Genomic DNA, 26,331 nt, shown 5'->3' with positions numbered 1-26,331 from the left:
TCTATGCTCAGCTCACCAAACTGAGCTGGAGTCCATCTCGCTGTCTCAGGTGATGCTGTGATGTGAAGCACTTGTGTTGGTGAGGCAGCGAGAAGACAAGAACCCGGCACACCCCGTGGCTGTGAGCAGGGGCTGCTCTCTTCACTCTCCTTACCCAGGTCTTGCCAAGAGCCATCTCCAAGTGCTCTGCATCCAGCTGGTGATGGCTGGTACCATCTGTGTCACCCTGCCAGCAGGGTTGTCCTCTCCTGGGCAAACCTACTGGGCTCCCTCAGGCTTTGGTGCGGCTGGAACTCTCTCAGCTGTGCTATGACAAGCAACAGAGACCTGCTGCCAAAACGGGCTGGGATCTGCAGTGGTGCTTTTATTTCAGATGTTCACGCTCTTTTCTCCTAGAAAACACTCCAGCTCTTCCTCCTCAGCAGGGAAGAAAAAAAAAAGAAAAAAAAAAAGGCTGCAGGAATGGATCTGGAACATGCTAATAACTGCACCCGCCTCTTGGGGCACATATCAGTCTTCCCACGATGTTCCCATGGAGATGACCCAATCCTCCTTCTCTTCCAGAGCTATTGAACCTGCTGCACAGACAGGGAAAGTTTGTAAAAACCAAATCTCTGAACGTCCAGCTTGCAAAAATTCTTTTGGGCGGGGAGATGTAGGGACTGGAGCTGCAGCAGGGCCACCCTCTGCTTCAGCCCAGGGCAGGAAAGCAGTGCCCGGCAGGGAGTTCAGCCCCTTGGAAGGAAGGGAAAGATCAAAGGAGGGGGAACACCCGTCTGGTGCCTGAGGTGACCCAGGGGAGTCACAGGGTGACCCACGCCCATGTTTACTCCCGTGTGATGTTGCTGCCTGCCCTGCTGCTTCCCTGCAGGCTCTGGAGTGAAAAGGAATGAGCCTGGAGGGCTTGCTACTCCAGCCTTGGGAGGAAACAGCATGCAAAAGTCATGGCTGCATCTGCTGAGGGGCTGATTAGTGACCAGCTCTGCTCATGGCTAGGATAGGCCATGTTCTCACTGATAAGGACAAAACATGGGAGGAATGACAGAAAAATATAGCTGTTGGACCTTTACTCAATGAATTCCTCTCTTTTCCAAGCCACCTTGGAAACTCTGGGGAACAAAAAAGGCTTGGAATACACTAGCACAGATTGCCAGTGATTGCAATGTGCAGCTGGAATTGCAGTGTAAGAGGACTCTCTTTTTTAAACATGACCAACTGGCCTATTGCTTCCCAATTTCTGCTGATGCACCCTACCATTGATAAAAGTTTTAGGAAGAGCCCCATAACCCACATAAGCTGCTGCTCTTACACAACCCTGAGAGTCACAACAGAAATGGACCAAATTCCTGGATGAGCCAGGTCAGATGTGGGCAATTCACAGTGACAAATGTAATGATCATATCCTGCATCAGGGCAGAACCTGTCAGTGCCAACGCAACAATTCCATGGAGATAGTTCAGCCATGGGCACCCAAAAGAACTCTGGAGCACTTTCAAGCACAGCTGGGTGAGGGGCTGGGCAGGGAGCAGAGGAGAGTGTAGACACCATGGCAAGGGCTCTTTGGGTCTATCTCTGAGACCTGATATCTCCAAGGGCCAGATCTGCCATGGCTTTCCCATGGGAGCCTCGTCCCACACATTTTGTGCACTGTGCCTCCTGCTTTGATCTTTGCCTCCTCCCCTAAATCTGCCAGCTGGTGACCCTGCCATAACTCCCCAGGCTGAAACCTCTCTGTGCTAAAAGAAAAAAAAAAAAAGAAAAAAAAAAAAAAAAAAAAACAAACAAAAAAAACCCTCTCTATCACCCCAGACCCCTGACAACACCATCATTCTCCTTAAGTGTGTGCTAAATATGCTATATAAAAATAAAATGTATATTTTCTGATGACACAGAATCCTAGTCTTAAAATGTAATTTATGAGGGAGGCAGAAATCACCGATGGCCAGCATTGCTTCTGCTAACTCATGAGAAAAAGGCTTTGTTCTGAAATCGTGCCTGTGGTCTTATTGGCAGTGATTATTCTTATGAAAATCTCACCAAGTTTACCCAAAGCCCCTTGCACACATCCCTGGAGTCACTATATCACAGAGGGCACTGCCAGCTTCCCCACAGTGTTTGGTAAGTTGGAGTTTGGGCCACAAGTGGACTGAGTTGGGCTGTTTCCCCTTTTCTCCAGCAGAGATGGCACAGTTTTACTCCAAAGCCACCTGAAGTTCAGATGTTGGAATCAAAAGTCAGCATGAACACAGGCACATTTAGCAGGATTTTTCCACATGCTTCTCCCCCCACCCCTAAGTGCTTAGTGTTAAGATTCTTAAAATTCTTTAAAATTAAAGAATTTTTATAATGTAAGAGGATATTTGCAGAGTTTAATGAATCAGATATTGAAATCTGATAGGAGGGCCTCTGAACACCTGACACTTGTTTTTTTCCTTTGAAAACCAGCACTCTGCCCAAGGCATCCCTGCTCTGTTCCAGCTTTAACCAAACCCCCCAGCCCTATGCCATGAGCCCCATCATTACATGTGTGTTTGTCCAAAATCCCCTGCTGGGATGTACTGGAAGGGTGTCATTATGTAGTGGGGTACAGCAGAGGCCATGGCCCGGCGTGCCAGGACACTCCCGTGCCACAGGCATTGCCACACGGCAGGTCCCACCCTTCCCCGGGCCACGCCGAAAGCCGGCAACAGGAGAACCAGACTGAGAGCAAGGGGGAAGCCGTGCCACGGCCAGGGATCTCCACCTGTGTCGCTGCTGGCCACGGGACAAGTCCCTGAGCAGCCCCGGCAGCGCTGGCTGGTGGGGAAAGCAGGAGCGAGAGCTCCGAGCACCATCGTGTGGCACGGGCTGTGCTGGCATGTGCTCTACACAGCGCTCTGCTGTGCTTCCCACTGCTGCTCATCCCTCCCTGCTGGACATCACACACTGCATATCCTGCACTGCTGAACATCCCACACTGCATATCCCACACTGCTGAACATCCCACACTGCATATCCTGCACTGCTGAACATCACACACTGCTGCTCATCACACACTGCTGCTCATCACACACTGCATATCCTGCACTGCTGAACATCTGTCACTGCTGGACATCACACACTGCATATCCTGCACTGCTGAACATCACACACTGCTGGACATCACACCCTGCTGCTCATCACACACTGCATATCCTGCACTGCTGAACATCTGTCACTGCTGAACATCACACACTGCATATCCTGCACTGCTGAACATCACACACTGCTGCTCATCACACACTGCTGAACATCACACACTGCATATCCTGCACTGCTGAACATCTGTCACTGCTGGACATCACACACTGCATATCCTACACTGCTGAACATCCCACCCTGCTGCTCATCCCACCCTGCTGAACATCTCTCACTGCACATTCCACACTGCACATCCCACCCTGCTGAACATCCCACACTGCTGAACATCATACACTGCTGAACATCACACACTGCACATCCCACACTGCTGAACATCTCTCACTGCACATCCCACCCTGCACATCCCACCCTGCTGAACATCACGCACTGCTGAACATCTCTCACTGCACATCCCAGCCTGCACATCTGTCAGTGCAGCACATCCCACCCTGCACCTCGCACACTGCTGATGGACTGCACACACAGAGCTGCTGTATGGGCTGCAGGCTGCCACGCAGGCTGAGCTGTGCCCTGCTCCAGGGCTGCAGTAACCAGCAGCAGTGCTTTTTGACATCCTACCACTCACACACATCCACTCGTCCACACACTAGTTCCAGGCACCAGGGGAGTGCTTGCCCTACCTGTAACCATGGGAATCACTGTACAGAGTCAAACAGATCCACACTCACCCAAAAGGCCAGCTTTTTGGCTTCTCATGGGCAGGGTTTCTCTGGGCCTGGCTGGCAGCCCCCCTCTGTGCCACCACCACTGCTGGCTCATGTGCCTGTTCACTTCCACCACCATAAATCAGACCTGAGCAAAATGCTCTGGTGAGTTTTATAGAAAAAGAAATGCAAACCTTTGTAAACCTCTGCAAGAGGGGCACTGTTCCCACATTATGGCCTCTGTCTCCTTTCCTGGGGTTCTTTGACCACCCCCTCTCTGCAGCCTCACTGCCTTGTGCTCCAGCTGAGGCAATTCCTTCATTTCAAGCAAAAAGTTTCATTCCAGTGTTGCCCTTCACTGGGATTTGGCTAGGTGCAGGTCATACGCCAAGAATATCTTACAGTGCACAATTCTGGAGTTCAGTCTTGGTGCACAAAGGAAATGATCTCTCCTTAACAGAATATTAACAGAGAAAAGAGAAAGGAGGTTTCAGTTTGTTACTTGATGCTAGAGGAGAGCCCCAAACTGAGCACGAACCTGGGGCACAACAGCCCCTCCTGATCCTGAGCCTCTTGGGTGAGTCAGGGACCATGGAACATCCCAGACCCCTCTGTGCATCTGAACTCGTTCACAGCAACTGTGTCTGTGCCTCAGTTTCCCCACAGGACAGCGAGGAGCCCCGTGCTGCTTTTCAGCTGGCGCTGGTACCCAGCGGTGGAAAACCCAAGGGTGAGGCTCGGTGTAGTGAAACTTTTTCCTCTGGAATCGAGATTTATGGCACAGCTCGGGGATGCTGCGGGGAAGGAGAACGGGATGCGGCTGCAGGCTCCCAGAAGATGGCACTCGTGTTCTGCAGATCGAACCGCACTCTCTGAGGATGGCTACAGCAAGGGAACCCATAAATAGCCCTGGACAGGCTGTCAGGCGGCCTGATTTAAGCACCAGAAATAGTGAAACTGTGGAGGTTTCTCAAAAATTAATTTTTCTAAAATGGGAGAAAGATGAAGCCAAGCCATTTTTTACCTGCTTCCCTTGCAAGCCTCTTCCCCATGAGGAAATCAAATTTAACTCCTTTGTGGCTGCCCCAGCAGCATCCATGGCCTTTGGTGGGGCTGGATCCCACCTGTTCTGCCCCACTGCTGGGGTACCCACACCTTTCCCCTCCCCACTGCCCTCCACAGGGCAGAGCTGGCTGATGCTGCAGCCACGGGATGGGGCAGGCAGTTTCTATCCCTTGTCATCATTTACATGGCATATTTGGAAAAAATTCTACATTGCAAGGGTGGTCAACATTGGAACAGGGTCCCCAGAGAAGTGGTGGAATTGCTGTCCCTGGCAATGCTCCAAAAGGGCGTGGATGTGGTGCCTGGGGGCATGGGTTACTGATGGGCTCGGCAGTGCTGGGTTAATGCCTTGACTCCATGACCTTAGAGGTCTTTTCCAACCTTAATAATTTAGTGATCAGGGCAGGGCTAATTTAGGAAGGAAGAGGTGATTACCATCCCCCTCCCTCTCAACTGTAGATTTGCCGGTCCTTAGCCTCGTTTACACAGCAGCTCTAGAGACACACTTTAGCTTTAAGTTTAAGCATAAATACTGGGCTCCTGTTACTCCTCACACTGACAGCTTGGGCACAGATTTACTGAGAAGTCTAGAGGGTGATCTTCCTCCTCACACTTCAGCAAGCACCTACCCCAAAACTCCCAGGACTTTAGCTTCTGCTATGTTACTTAATTAAGACTTTTTCTTCCTGAGATCTCCTTTAAGTCCTGCAGAGCCAAGTCCCTCAGTGGGAGTGGATTAGCTTAGCTCTAAACAGTCATGTCCTGGCAGGGAAAGTGTCCCTGAGGACCAGATGTCCCTGTAAACGGGCAAAGGTGCTCATCCTAACCCCTGCATGCCCTGGCAGGGCAGGGGAGGTAGGCAGCCATGAGGACAGATGACCTGCAGCCTGGTTCCAAGGCAGCTCCGTGGGCAAAAGGCAGAACAAGCATTGCATTGTGCTTCCCACTGCTCCAGGCCTTGAGGATGGTGATGGGTTGGAGGTACCAAGCCCCTGACAGGGCACAGACGTGCTCAAGCCACTTGGACAGGCTGTGACAATGCATGAGTTGAGGTGCAGGCTTGTGGGGATGCCTGGAGCCTCTGGTGTAGGAGGGATGTTGGAGATTAAACACCAAGAGGGGAAGAGCTGTGCCAAGGATCAGAGCAGAAAAATGTGACCTCTCCATCTGCAAAACCAACAAAATGGTCACGGTGAGCTCACAGCCCTGCTGGAGAGATGGGAGGGATGTACCCAGCTCTGCCTGCAGGAGCATCCTCCCCTCCAGCTCTGGGCCAGACACCCAGGGAAGGAACAGGAGAACAAACAAAACTGCCTCTCTCCTCCCTCACCCAAACCCACTCAGTGTAAATTATGCCCTAATTACTGAGCACTGACTGCCCCCTATAAATTATGGATCTGTCACCGTGTGTTGTTCCCCCAGGAGGTGCTGGGTGATTTTTGCAGTCCCTCTGCAGCTGCAAACCTGCCTGGGCCCATCAGCCCTGCAAAAGAATTCTCAAAAAGGTTTTTTTTTTTTTTTTTTTTTTGGTATATTTTCCTGCTTTTCTTTAAAACAGCTATTAATTGTGCAGTAATTTAACAATTATTTGCTGCTGATTTGAGGGTTCCCTCTTGGTTATGGATCCTGTTGTTAATGTACCAATCACACCTACCCCCCCTCAATTCTCTCCACTCCTGTTATCTGGGATGGTGTGATTGTTTGGCCTCCTGTACTCCAGGATGGTGCTCAGCCACTGCTGCTCTGTGCCAGAAGTGCAAGCTGTAGTCAAAAAGCAGAGACATCTTATTGGGGTGGAAAAAGAGAGGTTTAATTTGAGATTTTACTGACCATGCCCAAACTGAGAATAAGACACTCTCCCAAAGAACATTTGTGCTCCACTCAATATTTTCAGAGTGGTAGAGCAATGAGATCTGGACAAGTCAGCAAAGTCAATAACAGGGCTGGGAGCAAAGTACCAGCATGATGGGAAAATAGCCATTATATACTGCATTTACATGAGGTTCTTAATTACAGATATTAATCAAAAAATAAAATGCATATGATCTATATCCATGTAAAACCAAGAGACAAGGGAGTCCAGACCCAGGATATTCACTATGGACTTAGGCCAGTGATGAATAAAGAAGATCAAAAAAGCTTCTTTAAGGTAATGGAACTTTGTTCTTGCTAAGCTAAATCATATTTTTAGCAAAAGATCATGAGAAAGAATGGACTCTAAATGCATTTGTGGGCAGACATCAAGGTGAAGAAGTTGGGGATGGTTTTGGTCCAAGCTCAGAAGGTTGGAAACTGGATTGAGTATATTTGAGTTTACTGCACAATGACAGGGTGAGGGACATCCCTGCACCCAGAGCCACCCTGGCTTTGCCCAGGTTACCCTCTGGTGCCCTCAACCTTCCTGCTGTGGGATGCAACTGGCACTTCACCCCATCCTCAGGGACTAAAGGAAAAAGCTGGGACTGCCTCTTCCTGAATTGAGGCTGAGTAGAGCTGCAGTCTGCCAGAGCAGACCTGGTTTCCCAGCAGGAGAATAAGGGTGTGCAAGAGAAAAAAGGGAAAATAAGGATTCCTGCTACACTCTTGTGATCCAGCACAGGAAGCATCGTGGCCAGGCATGGGGCTTTAGAGAATCTCTACCTTTTTTGTAGTTGCTTTCCAAGCAGAAAGGAGTCTTAGAAGTTTAAGGCTGGCATTTGCAGACTTCTTCTCAGCTGATTTTAGGAAGAGAAAAATGACATTGAAGCTGAGCAGCCCTGGTGTGTCTTGCATTGCTCTTTAACACAAGTGTGGAAATGCCAGTAGGTTTTATAGGGTTTCTTAGGGAAAGACCCCAAAATACACAGCCAGTCCAGTGACTGCAGAGCTGCTTTGGCAGTGCCATCACCTCAGTGACACTTCCACAGCATCTCTTCTCTGCAGGGAGAGGGGATTGTGCAGACCTCCTCAGCTGTGCAGCCTGGCAAGGCAGCACGGAGCTGTCTGATGTGTCATTTGAGACTCTGCTTTCTCCTTGAGAACACACAATTACTGGGTGTAATTGTTTAATAGAGTCACAGCATTGTCCTCTTGTGAGAGGCAAGGGAACTGACCACATCTCTTTGCCAAGGCAGAAATCCTAGGGGTCTAGATTAGCCAATTACCCTAACCTACAAGTGTTGTGCAAGGTACTTTTGATAGATGAAACTGATTTAGGGGCCTGATAACTTGTCAGTTCAAAACAAACAAACAAAAATTTTCCCTTGTATGATGGCTGGAGAAGTTCTGATTTTTGTCAACTCCTCACCTCAGTTTTAAAATCACAGTGGAGCCCCTTCTTCTTGTCTTTGGAGGTGCTTCTTGCTCTGCAGAGCTCAATCCTGAACACCACACTGCTGCCCAGTCTCAGGGTGCTGTGAGGTCTGGATGCCTGGGGAAAAACAGCCAAGCTGGGAATGTTTCTCCTGATCTGGATTACATGGTTGAGACATTTGTGTGATGTCCAGTGCTGAAAACATGAGAAATGGACTTGTTTCCTCAATGTGCAATTTCAGGACCATTCCTGACAAACGAAGCCATCTGCTTACCTTAATCAAGGCATCTTGTTATGGGCTGGTCCTAGGAGTGAGTATTAAACATACTGTTCTGTGGCATTATTTATGACTTGCACTGACACCGCATCACTCTGTTATCCATACTTATAGAAAAAGACCCACTGTAAGTATAATTAGTTAATAAATCACCATGAGTGATAAACAGAATGATGGATGCAGGTTTCAGTTGATCACTTTTTTATTAAGGAGAGATAAATCAGCATCATATTGTTGCTGTAAACCTTTCAAATTGGTCAAAAATCTTGCAATGCTGAAATGCAGCAGGGAGGTGATTAACGTGTCAATTGCGCAGCAACAAATTGCACCTGATAATTGATATCAATCAATCCTTTTAATTTCTCTCCCATGTAATGGGTGTTATACATCATCCTGCTCTCCTGCCTCTTCACCATGGCTTTTGCAACCTTTCCTCCATACCCAGGCACCTCTTCAGGCATCTCCTCTAGCCTCAGCCCATCTCCTGTGCTTGGCTGCTGTAGCTCCTGCAAAGCCTTTCAGCCTTTAACTACCCCTGCATTGCTCTTGGTCTTCTGGACTCTGACCCCACCTGGTATAAGAAAAGGCCAACACAGCCCCCACACAACCTTGTGGCTTTATTTTTGCTAATAACATCACTCTGCCAGAGCTACAAGCCTCACTGATAAAGGTTGGGTAAAACTTCAAAAAGCAGAGGCTGTGGAGAAGTGATGGTAACAGATTAAGTTGGGTCCTGCCATCCATCCAGGTGCTCACCCCAGGCTGAATCAAAGTCTAGCAGCTTTGACCTGCTTTATGTAATAAGATGAAAACCTGGCAACAAGGGGGCAACATTCTTTCCTCCCAAGGAACTGACAGGTCAGGCACAGGGGGAAAGCACTGCAGCTCTCAGAGGAAGGGGCTGAAGCAGAGATGCAGTGAAACCTTTGACTTTGCACAAGCTTTTTTTGGTCCCTTGGTGATCAGCCACTGCTTTAAAAAGTAAATCTTTGTTTTCTTAAGGCTGGGCTCACAGCCCTTTTTGGTGTTTTCAATACACCAAAGGAGAAACCCCAGAATTTAACCCCTTTTCCTGCACATAATGGCCAGGGAGGATTATCTACAGAGACTGAGAGCTGTCTGCAGTGGTTGCATCCCTGCACCAGGGAAAGGGCTTTCTCCTGCATCATTTATTGTAGGATTTGGCCACGCCAGAGTCTCCTGTTGCTACAGCCTCTGCTCATACAAAGTAAGGGGGACCAGGAGGTGGCCCAGAGACTTTCCCTAGGGTCAGACACCACAGGGACAGGGCTTGCACCAAGACTGCTGCTTTAACCCACAGCTCCAGTTAAACAGTGTTTTGATACCCTTTACCAAGCCAAACTGTTTCTAGTGCAAAATTCTGCCTGCAGCTTAATGCAGAGCTGGTAAAAAAGTGCTTAGGAATTACTTTCAGCTACGGTTTTGCCAGATTGAAACAGGGAAGCTTACTTGGAGCAGGCTGAGAGCTTGGCCTGTGCTGCACATTCTGAGGAGTCAGATGTGCAGCAGACAGAAGCTGTGTGCTTTGCCAGCTGGAGAGAGCTCTGCAAGGACCCAGCTATATTTAGCCAACAGTGAAATATGTGCCTTTCTGCCCTGCTCCCAAGGGAGTCTGCTACTTCCTCCATAAGACCATACCACCTTTTATAGCCCATGTGCTTGCATGGCAGAGTCCAGCTAACAGGCAGGATATTATTGGATATTATTGGAAGCAACATTTTTCTCTTTGCAATGTGGTCATACATTCACAGCTCGTTCTTGGTGGTCCCCTTGGTGCCACATGTACAGTTCCACTGGAATTACCAGGCACATTAATGCCCTGGATTTCACCCGCCCACTGGACAAAAACCCAAAGCTGAGCAGCTCTTACAATGGAGTTGGTGGGGAGTGGGGCTTTACCTTGAGTCACAAGTGGATCCGCAGGGCTGTAATCCCCCGACCATGTCCTCAGCTGGTGGGCAGCCACATGGCTCCATGGGAATGATGGAGCTTCCACAGGTGGAGGAGAGGGGTGGCATCTCCCATTCTCACAAAACCTCTTTCCTGCCCTATCCCCATCCAGCCTGGCTCTGCCTCTTCCTGCCTTTTTCTGTTTCATCATGGTTTCCCCTCTGTGTACATCGTATCTGTCAGGTCTCATATCCCCATGACATAGCATCCTCTCATATTCCACTTGCCATAATACAGAGAAGATGAATATTGCCCCATAAATGCCTCTTAAGTTAATGTGAAACTACATCTTGCTACATCATGTATTCAACAAGCCATCATTTTCCTCATAAATTTTGAGGAGCATTTTACCTTCTTGAAACGATTGGCTTGTGTGTCCAGCCGGGAAATAATCACAGCCCATGGCCTGGGCTGGCTGCAGGGGCTGTAAATCATCCCAGGGCTGAGCAGCCATCCTGCCCTCCCCTCCCCAGCCCCCGATGCTGCTGATTGGCTTTATGGCATCAGCTCAGCACGAGTGACCCTGCTCAGCTGCCAGCCCTTAAATCAGCACCAGACAGGTGTCACTCTGCATGGAGAAGAGCCTCACTTCTTCCTTGGGATGGAAAGAGATTTCTGATGCTGCAGCATCGATCCACTAACAGCAATCAGCACTCAGGCACACATTACATACTAACAGCCTATCACTTTTTATTTTACTGGGTTATTTCTGACACTTCCCCTTCTGCAGTGGTGAGTACACAGCACTGGAACCACTCAATTTCTGAATACTCACCAGATTTTCCATTTTGTCATGGGCCCGTGGAGCCCAGAGACCATCCTGCACCCAAGAGTCACATGCCAAGCTGCAAACTCTGCTACCCCTTTTCGGTGGGCAGGGACAAAATGGGAGGACTCTTATTTGGGATGCTCAGCTTGAAGGAGATGTGAATTTACTCACAGAACAGGGACCACTGACCATTTAAATTACTTTGTGCAGGAAAAACCACAAGCCATAAAGATGCCCAATCACATGAATGGACTTGTCTTATTAGAATTAAGCAGGTGATCTGCTCACTCTGGTATTGTTCAGGACAGAATAGAGACCAGGGAAGCAAAAGCAGCCAACCCTCTCTCCCAGCTCACACCAGACCCTTTTCTTCCTGGTAGCCACTGTGACCTTTAAACCACAATTGTGGGCTGAACGCTGCAGCAAATGAGTTTCCAGGCCTCCCTTGGCAGCCATTCCCCTTGACAAAATCCATCATGCACTTTGGCCTGGACAGCTAGTTCCAGCATTTGGTTTTGGGGAGGCTTGTCAGGAGAGACACCAGATAATGCACACTGTATATGCCTGGAGCATACACATAGCTACATCTTTGTATTAAATCCCTTATTTTTCCATACACAGCTTTTGCTGCCAGTGGCAGCCCAGCTAAGGCCAAGTGATAGCAGTTTAAATGCTGTTTTCATCACATTTTCCCTGCTTTACAAAAGATTCCCCTCTCCAAGAGCAGGGTCAGACTCCCCCTGGAGCTGGGCATGCCCGTGGTCTTCAGGCAGCACCTCCCAGTGAAGCCCACCCTGCCCTGGCTGTTCCTGCCATGTTTTCCCTGGACAGCTGAACTGCCTGGAGCTTTCCTTGGAAAAGGAAATGAATTTCCTCCCGGCTGCCACTTCTCTGCAGAATTGCCTTTTGGGAAGCTTCAATAACACCAATTCCCTCCTGCATTCAAGTACCCCTGAACGAATGACCCTGCTAGTGGTGCAGTTTTTCCCTGCGCCCGCCTCCCTCTCCCCCGACTTTGATTTGATCAGGCCAAATCTGAAATGATGTGTGAAAGTAATGATATTTTGTAATTAAATCTCTGGTGATGGCGCCTCTAATTTGTGGTACATGCATTGTTCATAAGGAAAAAGGCATCAATTCATTTTCTGACTGGCTACTCCAGGGACTCGTAATTAGACCCAGTTCATCTCTCGCTGCCTTGCATATTAAAGAGCTACTGAAACGCAAAGGGAATTTGGGAAAGGGCTTTTTAAAAAAAAAAACCTCCTAATAATGTTAGCTCAATTAGAAACACTCAAGAATTAAAAAAAAAAAAAAAGAAAAAAAAAAAAGAAAGTTCTGGATCATCCACAAATAGAGGCAAAATTTTGAACAAGTGGACCAGGGCAGGGCCTTCACTGACCACTGACCAGTTTTACCTGTTCTCTGAGAAACGGTGATGTTCTCAGCATTATTTGTAAAAGAAAAACATGTGGCAATACAGGTCACAGAATCCTGTCTTCAGATGTTACTCTTCTGCTCTGCCTCCAGAATAAAAGGGAGAGAACTTTGATTTTCTACAATTTGAAGAGAAACATCAAGGAAACACATGAAAGAGCATAGCCTTGTGAAAAGGGAAACAAGGCAGCAGAGACAAAGGTTATTTTGTAGGGTCAATGCTGTAACTGTATTTACATACCACATTATTGTACATTCACAGAATTTGCTGGGAATGTTTTAAACAAGTCTCAGATGGAAATACTTGGTCCTGACATAGTTACCAAATAAGATAGTGAAAGCAAATTCAGTAGGTACTGGCTGTAATGAGCAACAGCCCCCAAAGATTCCCTGAGCTTCCCACTTGCAGCAGCATGAGAAACTACATTCCCATCCCACAAGGATTTTAAGAGAACAAATTCCCTCCCTCAACTAGCACAAAGTTGAAGTCTCAAAACACTAATGTCCTGGTTACCCAGCAAAAAAAAAGTCACTGGGGTCAGAAGAGTTTGGGTTTGACCTTTTTAACACTTTAAATGAACCAATTCTGTCAGTGTTTGCTTCCCAATGAGAAGTTGCTTCAATATTAAAGTCAAAAACTAACAAAGATGCTGAAACCAAACACTGACATTTTCAAAACTTTTTCCTGCCTTCACATTCACTCTTCAAGAAAAAAAAAAATCCAGAAAAAGATGCACATCTGGGGAATCTGTGTTTCCTGACAAAGCAGCAGTTTTTGAGATCCCTTCCCAGTGCTCTGGGCCCTAGAGCAATGTTGGCAATTTCTTGCCCACTATGGGTGATGGTTGTTCTGGCAGCACCAGCTGCAGCAGGTCCCTTAAGCTGGTGGCCAGTCAATCCATGCAAATGATAACTATTTCAGGCCCCAAACATCCTTGTCACCCCAGCAGGCACCCTTTGGGTCTCCTGGTGCACCCAGACACAGGCTATTAATCACAGCAGCCCTCCCAGCCCAGCACAGGGGATTAAAACCAGCTCCAGCTCAAAGCAGGGCTTTTGTGCTCGTCCTCTGAGTTTCACAGGAGGCACATTTATTGTCCCAACAGCAACAAATCCTTGGGTGGAGGGATGGGAGGGAGCAGCTGCAGAAGCACCTAAGAGGGGGTTTCACTGCACACCCAGCTCTGAAATGTTCCCTGCCAAAACAAGCCCAGGGAAAGGAACAAGTGATGAAGAAGCAGCTGAGGAACCTGCAGGAGTTAGGATCATCTGTGTCAAGAGCAGGCAGGCTGGCACACACAGCACAGACACCAGCCAGGAGCCCTAGTTCTGGATATTTGCTGTGGGACCTTTCTGGGTGCAGTTAAAATGTTGCACTTTCTGCTCATGGAAAAAAAAAAAAAAAACAACAAAAACAAACAAACAAACAAAAAAAAACCCCAAAAAACCAAAAAAAACCAAAAAAACCCCAGAAAAGCAGTTTCTTAGTTTCACCTGGGAATGCACCCTGACCCTGGGTCCTGCAGAGATGAGCAAATATCTTAACAAAATCCACACACTTTTTAAAGAGAGCTATTTTCATTTAATTCCTCTGCTTTTATGGGGAGTCCCAGCATCTGGCAGAGCCTCCCAGCCCTGTGCCATGCTGAGTTCAGCTCCTCTGGCTGGGCAATCCTGTTTTTTCAAAGGAGGCTGCAAAGACCCTGCTTCATGGCAGGGCAAAGCAGCCCCAGGGTGGGAATCTTCCTCCCCTGCCTACCCCAGCTCCACACTCATCTCCAGCCAGGGCCATGCTCAGGGTTCACTCTGTGCCAGGCCATGGCTATAATTTTGTGCAGGGAAAGGTATCAACATCTCAAAACAGTTTAATTATTCTGAGAATGCTTAGCTATTAGCAAAGACAAGAGAGCTCAGGGCTATTTTTCAGCATTAATTTTCCATTTGAAATGAATTCCTTTTGGTTACACTTTTTAAATGTTTCTTTTAATTAGACGCAATTACTTCAGAAGAATTGCTTTTATTTCTAAGCCTGAGATCTCAATGATAAAGCTGTTAACTGGCTGAGCTGAATGCTGTGTATGGCTCATTTAGCTGGTACACTAAAGTATATTGAACTAGGAAATTATACAGTGAATCAGCTATTAATTCATTTTATGATCCTTTCACTCTAACATCCTGAATGAGATCTTTGGGGGAAATTTAGTCACAATACATATAATTGTTCAACTATATATATGCCACTGGTTTACTGCTCTGAGGTTACTGGCACTGCAGAGATAATCAGAGTGAACTGTGCAAACAGCATTGACTCCTGACTCTGGTGCTGCAGGGAGCATCCTTAGAGCAGGGACAAACAAAGCACAAGCCATGGACACATCCCCTGTCCAGAGCTGGGAAAAATAATCCTGAAATTCTGCTGTTTGACAGTCCACACACCAGTGCTGTCAAAGGAACACCTGTGCTTTCCTTCTGGGCCCAGTTGTGTTATCATAATGCTTGGGGCAGGCTGGAGCTTGGTGCTGGCTGAACATCAAACCTCTGCAAACCACCTGAGAACTGTGAGTGAGGTTTTCTCCAAGGGTTCTGTTCCTTGGAGAAAACCAGTGCGTTCCCTCAGACCATGTAGTACTTGAATCACAACTTGTACCTTTCAAACTAGGGGTTGCTTCAGTGGCTTCTACAGCACCAGCTGGTCCTGTGTGGGCAGGACCAGCCTGGTATGAAAAAATACCAATGCAAGCCTGGATCCCCTCCTGTGTGTCCATGGCAGCACCTCACCCTGCAGCTTTGCCCCTCCTTTGGGTGTCTTGATGCTGCTGTGTGGGGCAAAAGATGTCACAGTGGCAGCACACACATCTCACCAGGCAGCAGGAGATGGGCTCTGACCCCTCACCAGCTCCTCAGAGCCTGCCTGGGAAATCCATGCCTAGGCTCAGCCCTTTTGGCTTAGTCTAAAATTTGCCCATGTCACTGCTGGATTTCAGGCCACTGATGGGCTCTAATGCTGATTTAAACTCATCTTCACAGCTCAAGGGGTTATTAAAAATGTCCGGTGGCCTAAAACAAATAAGGATTTTCAATTTCCAGGAATTTGCCTGTGGGGAACACCTAAATGCCACTCCCATCACACAGTCAGTGTGGGAACCCAGCAAGAAGCCCCCTATCCCAAAAGGGATTTTCCAGCAGATCACAAGTCCCTCCAGCACTGCAGCAGGGCTCAGATGCATGTTAAGCAGTTGTACATACTGCAGAGTCACCATATGGATATCTCTGTAATTGAAAATGTAATGTAAACCTTGGCATCCAGGGCTGTCTTCTGGAGAAATCATTGTGGAAATGTCATATAATTAATGAATTGCACCAGCTATCAGGGAAAAAGACATTTTAACCATGGGATCATGGGACTTTATTACTGTAGATGGACTAAATCTATATCTTCCAGCATAGATCAGTCCTGACAAAAGTCTGAGGTTGCCAGCTGGCCAGGTTTGTTTTTACTAACTTAGCTCTCTTATTATTTTAATGAAGTTCAACTGATGCTGCATAAAAGCCAATTTCTCTAAATGCTGCCAATAAATTAAAATAAAGATGTTGTGTGTAAAGATTGGCAGGTGTCTCCCTGCAGATTTTATCAAGCTTCCAAGCAGAGCCCCCCACTTCAGCAAAAGCTGTGGCTAAATGTTCCCTGTGGAAAGCAGCGAGGCAATGGAGCTTGGAGCAATTAGCAAAATCGTAATTAGTGCCAAATCAGCACCTATCAGTGGGGTTGTGCACAGAGAGGGTCCCTTTGGGCCATTGGGATGCCAATCTAGGGTTTGTAGCAGGGGCTTTGTGCTGGTGCTACGGCCTCTGTGGGAACATGGGATGAATGTCCTGCCCTGGGACTTCAGCCACATCGGAGTGAAGGTGGCCAGATTCACACCTGCACTGTGGCTATGGCCAGTTCTCTATAAGATGCAGCATTCAGCAAAACCCCACTCCCTGAGGGACTGATCCCCTTGTGCCTACAAGCCCACAGGGGCTGTGAGCCAGGGCAGAGCAGGGCTCTGGGGCTGGGGCAGAGCCAGGCTGCAGGCGGAAGCAATGCAGCTTGTGTTTCCTCTGGCAGGAGGGAAAGCAGCCCAGATTTGCTTGGTTTGGGAATTCAGTGGCAAAGTGCCACTGCCACAGCCAGCACGGGAGGAAGTTGTTGGGTGAGCACTCGCTGCAATCTGGGCTTTCCCAGCTCTTGCTGCTCAAAGCACCTACAAGGGGTCAGAGCACTCACACATCCTCCTGGAAAAATCATTCTTCTGGAGAAATCCTTGTGGATTAGGCTGCTGGATTCTGAGAAGAGCATCCATCCCCCCTCAGCAGGGGAACAGCCCAGATCCTCAGGTGGGAGCCACGGTGTCCTGCCTACTCAGCTGAGACACCCAAATGTCCCCAGATCATCTCTGCTGACCTGTCTTGCAGTTCCAAGAGACCTGGTACTTAGCTATTCAGAAGTGTTTGCTTAGTCCACACGGGGTTAGCATCCAAAAATGCACTGTCCAGGAAGCAGAGCTACCAGGGTTATAACAAAACTATGCATTAATATGAGTTGCTTTAGTTAATTAGCCATATAAATTCATACTAATGTGGTACCCTTAATTATATTTATCAATTAACAAAGCAGCTTTCTAGCATTGCCATTTTCCATGTTTTCAAACATTTAGTTGGTGACAAGTTTCAGTGAAATTCTCTGAAAATTCAGAAAGGCACCTGTGCTCAAGCACTCCTGCCACTTCCAGGAATCCATCCCAGGCAGGATAGCCATCCCTAAGGTTTTTGCTATACATTTTTGTTGTAATTGCACTTATAAATTCAAGCTTATTTTGGCAACTTAAACCACTTGAAAAGTACTTTCCTATTTAAAAAAATGAATTTAGCAGAATTTTGCACAACTCTGCAACTGAACAGGCCCCATCCACTGCTGGTGTGACAAAGTCTTTGGCTACTGTATCCCACAGTTGTCACCAAAGGCTTGTCCATCTTTTTGCCCGTTTCATAAGACAGAAGGGGTGGGAAAGGTTTCACAGCTTCAGTTGGAGGCTCAGCCTGCACTGTGCCTTCCCTCCAGAATCTGCCCAAGCCCTGCCTGGCCTGCACCTGCCAAGGACACACTCATGGGGATGGCTCAGCCCATTCAGAAAAAACACCTTTTCCCCTTAGACCAGAGCTGCAAGTTGAGTCAGCCTGGACTAACTCTTTAGACTCTGCTCCAGCATCCTGGCTGGAGCTGCACACAGACACTTGTGCCCTTGAAGCTCACATAGTTTATTTGTAAATGTCCCATTTTCCCTCCTCTGCCTCCAGCAGTCCAGTCTTCATCTCCATTGGCACCTTCCTCCTGATTCATGGTGCTGCTTGACTTCATATCAAGCAGAGGATGGATATCTCTCTATCAAGAGAGATAAACCTCTCTCCAAAGGAGAAGGTGAACAGCCTATTGAAACACACAGCCCCGCTTCTCCTTTCTTGCATTGCTGCTGCCCAGAAACATACAGCAACAAACAATATGATTCAGTAAAGTTATTGAGTGCCAGGCCTTCACATTTGTCTTCCAGTGACTCTTAAGTCTTCCTTTTCTCTATTGAGTTCCATCTCATTGACTTCCTATAAACACTAATACAGAGCCACAGACCTGCAGACATGCCTGGAATACAACCCACACCTCACAGACACTGCCAGGGGCTGGGCTGGCCTCAGAAAGTCCAGACTAATGCAATACAACTACTACAGCATTCTAAACCAGGAGTCTTCTCCATACCTCAATCGAAGCCAAGCTTATTTTCTATTAATCTCCTTTTCATCTGTGAAATTCAGGAACTTGTTCTGCTTTTTGGGGTTTTTCCTTTCCTTATTTTTTTTTTGCCTCAAATGGAAGCTGATATTTGCATGTATTCTCTCAATTCCCAAAGTTTTTTTTTTTTTTTGGAGAAAACCACTCCCTGCCCAGACAATGAAACCACCAAGCAAGACACCTCACTGCATGACACGGAAATGCTGTTAATGCTAAACCAGGCTCAGAATTCAAAGCGTGCCTCTAATTAATCACCAGTTACCCGGCGTCGTTGGGTGGCATCTTCCATCTTGTTTCCCACACAATGGGCTTCCTCCCCTTTTGTAGTCACACACGTTCCTCTTCCTCCTGGGCTTGATGACTTCCAGCCTCCTCACCCACCCCTCCATCCACCCTGTTGAAATATTAACCCGGGGTGGTGAATGGCTTTGCTGACTGATACATAAACAAGTGTCGTGTAGCTACCGGTCTGCCACAGCATCAGCCCTGTTTACATCTGAATGTTATCCCCCCCTCAGAGATTGCTGGGACAACAGGGAAATGGACAGACAGAACTGCCAGGGAAGAGGAGCAGAATTCAGAACAGGAGCTGAAGCAAAGCTGAGGGGAGGAAATGGCCATGGGTAGCCTGTCTTCAGCAGCCCACCCTCCTACTGCACTTACTGCCCTGTCATTTTTGCTGGATGAAGCATCATCAACATCATTATAGACTTATCTTCCCATGTTCCCTGCAAGCTACTGTCCCCCACTCCTGGTTGTGCTCCCTTGAGTACATCAGTTAGGGGTTATTATACTTTAGTATTTATTCTACTCACTAACTTTAGTATTTATTCTACTCACAACTGCTGCTGCTGGGCTCCGGTGCAGGTCTTTTACAGAAAGGACATTAGAAGCTGCTCTGCTGGACTAGTTTGCTCTTTGGGTTTGTGCAAATACCAAGATAAGAAATCCTCTGCCTCCTTCAGACCCAAGACCCAGTCTTTGTGCTACTCATAGGTTGGACATTTAGCAAATTTAATCACAGGTCTCAACCTTCTTTGGGATCTGGTTAGGAAGGGGTGTCCAGGCTGGTCATGCCAGAGGTGAATCTACAAGTTTGCCTGTGATCCCAGCCTGCCTGGAGCTTTTTGCTTTATCCCTGGCTGGCAGCAGGGATAGCCAGCTTGCTCCAGAGCCTTGTGCTTCCCAAATGCAGCCTTGCAGACTCGAGCACGGCTGGGCACACACCTTCTCATAAGCACAAGCACTTTCTTAACCCAGCACTGAGGGAAACAGCAGCCTGGCAGGGAAGCAGTGCAGCTACCTGTGATTCTTCACACCTTCACAACCTACACCAGCTCCCACACTCTCCTCTGCTTTCCAGCCCCTCTTTGTGGGATAAAACAGAGAATGTGATAAAACATCTGATGATGCAGGTGGTACCATCTGCTCCCTCAGCAGCAGCTGCTGCTACCACTTAACCATGTTTCTCTGTGAGATATTAGAAACCCAAGGTGACCACATAAGAAGCAGCTTTCAGGATGGCTGCAGCACAGGAGAGAGCACTTGTCTTGTTAGCAAGTCCTGAACCTACAGCCACCAATTGTCATTCCTTTCCTATACACTAGGTAAGGTTCTGGTGTGATATAAAACTTGACACCAGTGGAATCTAACCAGTTCCCAGAGTCCAGTGTATCTCCACCCACAAATTTATTGCAGAGCTGGACACCAGGCCTCCAGTATAAATCATGAAACTGTGCAATGCACAGGCTGGAGCAACCACACTGAGGAGCACTTCAGCTTCTGTTCCAGGAGTGCTTTGAGGAGAGAGAGCAGGTCTGTTCTCCATGCAGGATCTGCCAGATTGGTGCGTGGTGTCTGGGCACAGAGCCTGCTCAGGGTGATGCACTCAGCCACCAGCCAGACCAGGAGAGTGCATGCAGGAGAAGTGCCTGCAGTGCTTTGGTTTGCAGACCACAGCTGTGATTGTGTTCCTGGAGAAGAGGATCCTAACCCATTCTCTAAACCATGCTCTATTCCTATCTTTCCTGTCTGTATCCAGGGCATTGCTCAAGGGGAAATGCCAACATAGCCCATGGTCTCCTTCAGGAGTGTTAAGACATCTTTTTATTTTATTAAGGGTCACGTCCAGCTAAAGTGTATCTTTTACTCTTGTTTGAGAAATAGCTCCAACCAACCCACATCAGAAAGCACCTTAGGTGTTGCAGTGACAGCTCTACACGAAGCCCTGGTGATGTTGTCCTTCTACTGTGAAGCAAGTGAGTCATACTTTACCCATCACCTGAATTTGTTGCTCCTGTAGAGTCCAGCTGGAGTCAGATTCTACTTCTGAAGATCAAGAAATTGAAAACTGAAAGGAAGTAGCAAAAGCTGCTAAAATGGACAGCAAACCAAAGACTTAAAATTTAGGGGGCCAGTGACATAACTGCACAGTTTCTAAGCATGAAAAAGATGGTGGTACTATGGTATCCAAGGTACCCTCAAGTGCAGAAACTGAAATGGGTCTTGGGCTTTTCCAGCTGCCTGCATATCCAGGATATTTCATATCAAGGCAGGAACGGGTGAAATAGTGATCAATCGTTATTCACATAAGACACTGATGCTATCATGCATAATTTGGTGGTTATTTCAAATATGTCTGGTCTTAAGGGCAGATATAATTATTTCTCAATAGAACAGCAGTGGCTGGACCCTGACAGCCTATCAGGACAGAGTCATGTGCTTTCCTCTGTTAAAAAGAAGGAAGCTGGTGTGTAGCTTCCCCTCCTTACTTGCAATTTTTCTTTCCTTTAAAACAGCCTGGCTTTGATCCCACCTCTGCCAGCGTCTCTATTTTGCTAAATCCTCTTCAGGTGTGCTGGAAAGGGAGGCTAAACTGCAAAGAGTGCTCACAGTTAAGTTTCAGCAAACTTGTCAACCAGATTTCAATCACACAAGCATCTACCAAACCCAAATTACACTCTGTTAATGCAGCTCACTCAAAATCAGGATAGAAATATGTCTCTGAGTCTATCAAAGTAAACCTGGTTTATGACAATTTACAGAGCCTTGTAACTTTTGATTGTTGGTTGCAAACACCAGTGCTTCAAGTAAGGACACAAAGGCAATTCAAACCCATTACATCTCCTTCCACAACTGTGGAAGCAGAAGTTGCTTATAGAATACAAAGTTAGCAACCCTTCCAGCTCTGCAGCTCAGAGACTCCTCCCTGAGCCAGAAAGGATCATTTTGTTTAATGGACATGGCTGGCTATTTCTCCTGTGCATTTGTCTAATTGCATTTGGAAGCTTCCTAAGTGGCCACGGTGGTTGAGAGCTGAGCTGGGATGAGCTCCACCAGCCCAGCTCAGGCCTTGCAGGGAGGCAGCACCCCACACATCACCTCCCCAGTGTTCAGGGCTGGGGACATGGCTGGAGCCTTCAGTTCACTCACTGCAGGTTAGGAGGGTGCCAGAGCTGCCAGGTCTTGCACAGGAATTGCTTTGCAAGAGCAGTGCAAAGGAAAAAACATTCCACTGGCTGGGATTGGAAACAGTGCTCTCCAACAGTTAATCCTGCCCTCCTCACTAACTCTGCAATTCAGGGCGAGGACAGATCAATGGACAGCGTGTTTTACCTTCCCTTTAACAAACAGCCCAAACAAAGGTAAAAGTTCCATCCCTAGGCTAGAAAGAATTGCCTTAGTTTTAAAACAAAAGCACAAAATTGTGAGTTGCTGCTGAATTTTTATGTTGAAAGGCTTTTCTTTGATAGGCAAAATGTAACTAGATAAAAGTGAATAACAAGACAAATGCCTTTCCTTCCTCCCCCCACTGCCAGGCTGTCCCCTGGCAGACTGGCTAACAGCTCTGCCTCTCTGGATACCACTACTCCCACTTTTAGGGAGACTACTTGAAATGGTAATTTTTAAGAACTCCTATTCCACTCAAACAGGGGGCAGAGGATGGAGCAGAGTCCATGTGCTCAGGGAGATGAAGGTCTCAGCCCACATTTTCACATTTTGGTAGTTTCAAAAGCCCCATCTCTGAGCACAGAGCAGAGTACAGGGGCTGAGCTGCTGCAGCCACAAAGCCCCATCCTGCTCCTCCAGCACCAGCCCAGTCCCTGAGCCCCACCATGCCAGCCTTCCATGCCCAGGAGCACTGTTCCACCCCCCTTGATTTCTCAGGGCTTTTTTTCCCCCCAATATCCAGCTGAGCCCCTCCAGAGCAGGGCTGATGAGGAGGCACCAAACACCCCACAGGCAGAGCCCTTCAAGATGAGATAAGAAAATCTTGTCTGCCTGATTAGAGTGTCTTCCTGCAGGCCAGCATGACCCCAAGGCTCAGTCACATTTGAAAGATGTGCCTTTGGCATCAAAACACCTTTAGGGGCTACCTAACAAGCATTTTCCATGAGGAAGGAGACTCATTCCACAGGGGTCTAATCACCTTCCAGGAGGAGAGCAGAGGCTGGGGATAGCACCTGGGTTTGCCACCTTTTCCAAATAGCTGCCAAATTCATCACTCAGGAGTTTGCTTGTGATGTATTATTTAAAAATATCTAGAAAATACATTTTAGATGCAGGGTCTTTTCTTTGCCAGCTCATTTTAATGTTATTGATTATTCTTTAAATCACTTTATTTTGATTTTGCTCTGAAGCATTTAGTGTTTGGGCAAAGGCACCAAAAGCAGCTTCTCAGTTTATGGATGCAATTTTTGCTTCAGCAATTCATAGTCTGAACAACCCCTGCCTTTTGTCTACACCTGTAAAAGCAATTTTTACATGCAAAAATTCCAGGAAATTTGAACTGCTTTTAGAAATTGTCCCTTACGTTGATTAATCCTTCCCTTTTTTGGAGTTTGATTGTGAATTCACCTTATGTGCAAAGCTGATGGAGGAACCTTGTCAACCATGGGCTTTCCTTCTCTTTTGAAACATTAGCAATTTATTTACTGGCTTGCTGTATTTTCCCTTTTATTCACTAGAACTCTATTGAATTTTCTAATGCTAGCACCCAAGCACTTAGAGCTGCAGAACAAGAGCCCACGTCCTAACCACAACTCATTTCTCCTCCTGGAAGACAGTTTTGGCAGGTTACCTTAAAGTAACAAGCTGCTTTCACCAAAGGGCCTGATGACAAAGCAAATTAGTACCTCTGAAAGGCTAGGGCAAAACAGATACTTATGAAAGCTAACAAAAATTTAATATACAATGCAGCCAGGCTATGGAGTTGTCCATTACAGGACTGCAGAAATGACTAGTTTTAAATAAATGATCCCTCTCTTCACATCTTCTTGACTCTTCCAATTTTTGAGGTATTTGAAATATTTTTCTGGCTGTCCTAAGAGTTTTAGTTGCACAAGGGGCAAAGGAAAAGAAGGTTTAAGCTGAAAAACAGTTCTAGTTCCCACTCCAAGAATGAGATCTGTGTTCCTTGTGCCTCTGCATTTGCCTCCCATGCTGGAGAAGGCAGATCTTCTCCTGCTCTGGTACTGCAAGGGTAGCCTGGAGCATCTTTGCTCTGCACTGGTTTCTCTGAAACCATTTGGAGATCTGTGCCCCAAAACTCAGCACTGAAAACACCACCTCGGGGTGCCCACGTCACACCAGCAGCTCTGGAGGCTCCGGCATTGCCAGCAGCCTCTCAGCTGCTTTGCTTTGTCTGAAGCTCCTTCCCTTCCCCTCGCAGCAGGATGCTCAGGGATCAGCCTGTGCAGAGCTGTGGTTTGCTGACAGCTGCACTGGGAATTTCCTCGGTTGCAGCTTTGGGCAGCTCTTTGCAGAAGTGAGCAACACGTGGCTGCTCCACCAGCCAGCAGTGCCTTCCTCAGAGCATCTCTCCCCCATCCCTGTCTTCTGGATGTCAGGTCTCAGGGTGAGCTGCCTGAACAAACTTTCTTGCTCCTGCTTGCTGTGGCCACCCCACACACCGGGCAGTGCTGCACATCCCTGTGCACAGCAGCTTCCCCTGCACAGGGCTGCCCACAGGGAGCAGCACCAGGGCAGGAGCTTTTCCAGCCATGGCAAGGGAAGGGAACAGGTCTGAGCAGAGGGAGGTGGGTCCAACTCCTGTTCTTTCCAGCTGTAGCTCTTTGAGTAATTCCAGGAGTGTCCCTTCAAGAAGTGCACCCCATCCTTGCTCTCTGCATCCAGTGCTCTCAGGGGGAGGGGGACTTTGTTCCTGGGAGAGGAATTCCCCTGCAATTTTTGCTGTTTCAAGCTGAGTTGGCATAACCTAACCCAAGCAGGTAACGCCGCTGCACACCGTGCACCATGACACACATCTCAGAATGGTCTCTGCTAGACTGAGCCTTGATGATCCCTGCTGTGATATCCCCTCCTAGCATCCTCTCCTGACTGAGCACAAAGCTTCATGGCTCATCTGTTTTGACTGGGGAGTCAAACTGCAAGGCCAGCACTGATGCAACAGTCCTGCCATTGTCCAGACACCCGTGCTCTCTCTTCCCAAACAGCACCTCCTTCCCACTCTCCTGCCTTGGCCCTGCTGCTCTTTACATGTGCACCCCGAGCATCTCCATCCTGCCTGTTCCATGATTAGCTTCTGGAGCTGCAGTTGCTGGAGCTGGGAGTTACCCCAGTCCTGTAGTAAATAACCAGGCCACTGCACTGCTTCCCTGCCAGGCTGCTGTTTCCCTCAGTGCTGGGTTAAGAAAGTGCTTGTGCTTATGAGAAGGTGTGTGCCCACCCATGCTCGAGTCTGCAAGGCTGCATTTGGGAAGCACAAGGCTCTGGAGCAAGCTGGCTATCCCTGCTGCCAGCCAGGGATCAGTAAAGCAAAGCTCCAGGCAGGCTGGGATCACAGGCAAACTTGTAGATTCACCTCTGCCATGACCAGCCTGGACACCCCTTCCTAACCAGATCTCAAAGAAGGTTGAGACCTGTGATTAAATTTGGGAAAAAGTCCCACTTATGAGCAGCACAAAGGCTGGGTCTTGGGTCTGAAGGAGGCAGAGGATTTCTTATCTTGATATTTGCACTGCACAAACCCAAAGAGCAAACTAGTCCTGGTAAATAACCAGGAGGTGAGCAAAATGCTTTTAGCCATCAGCTTAAGAGAAATGCTCATCTCTCAAGACTGGATAAAATGTTGTCTATTTAAAAGCAAATGAGCAATGGATACTGCCCTAAGATTAAGAAGGTCCAGGAATCAAACTCCGCTCTAGTAAAAGAGCCCTGCTATGGTCATTCAAAACTCCAGTTTGTGGGGCTAACACCTCCTACACTGAGCATCATACCTTTGGAACATGTCCTCATGGAAAAATCAATTCCCAGCACAGGGAAGCTAAGTGGCAATTTCTACTGGTGTTGCTTTGCCAAATTTCTGGCAAGGGCTGGCTCTTGCCACTGCCAAGTGCATTGCACTGCCAGCAAAATTTATTCATACTGGTGGAGCTGAATAGGGACTTAAGTACCCCCCTAGCATTCCTGTGCCATGGGAGCATACAGCTCCCCCAGCAGTAACCTCAGCTCAGGAGCCTCACATAGCTTCTGCCAGGTACAAATCATCCCCTGACACTTCATGCCCTCTCTCCAACCCCAGGATTTTGTTGCAGACCTGGGAAACAGTGAAAAGCAATCAAACAAACATTTCAGAGTCAGAAAAGGTGTCTGCAGTGGATGTAAATTTGCAGAGTTGCTGGAGCTCTTGCTTCATAAGAACCAGCTCACCCATTTTAAGCTGATTCACTCTCCCACTCCTATCCCTGATAATCTATAGCTCTTGCCTCTCCAAGCCTCCAGAGAACAGAGTTAGACAAGACCTCAGATTTGTCCCTAGAGATAATCTCCAGGAACGTTTTTTTAATCCCTAGAGCACTTTGCAAAACAGCATGAGTGTTGTACTGCAATTTCTTTGGAGGCACTGGAATG

Source organism: Vidua chalybeata, chromosome 17 (genome assembly GCF_026979565.1).
Source record: "Vidua chalybeata isolate OUT-0048 chromosome 17, bVidCha1 merged haplotype, whole genome shotgun sequence".
NCBI classification, from domain to species: Eukaryota; Metazoa; Chordata; class Aves; order Passeriformes; family Viduidae; genus Vidua; species Vidua chalybeata.
Note: the sequence above shows the minus strand (reverse complement) of the source record.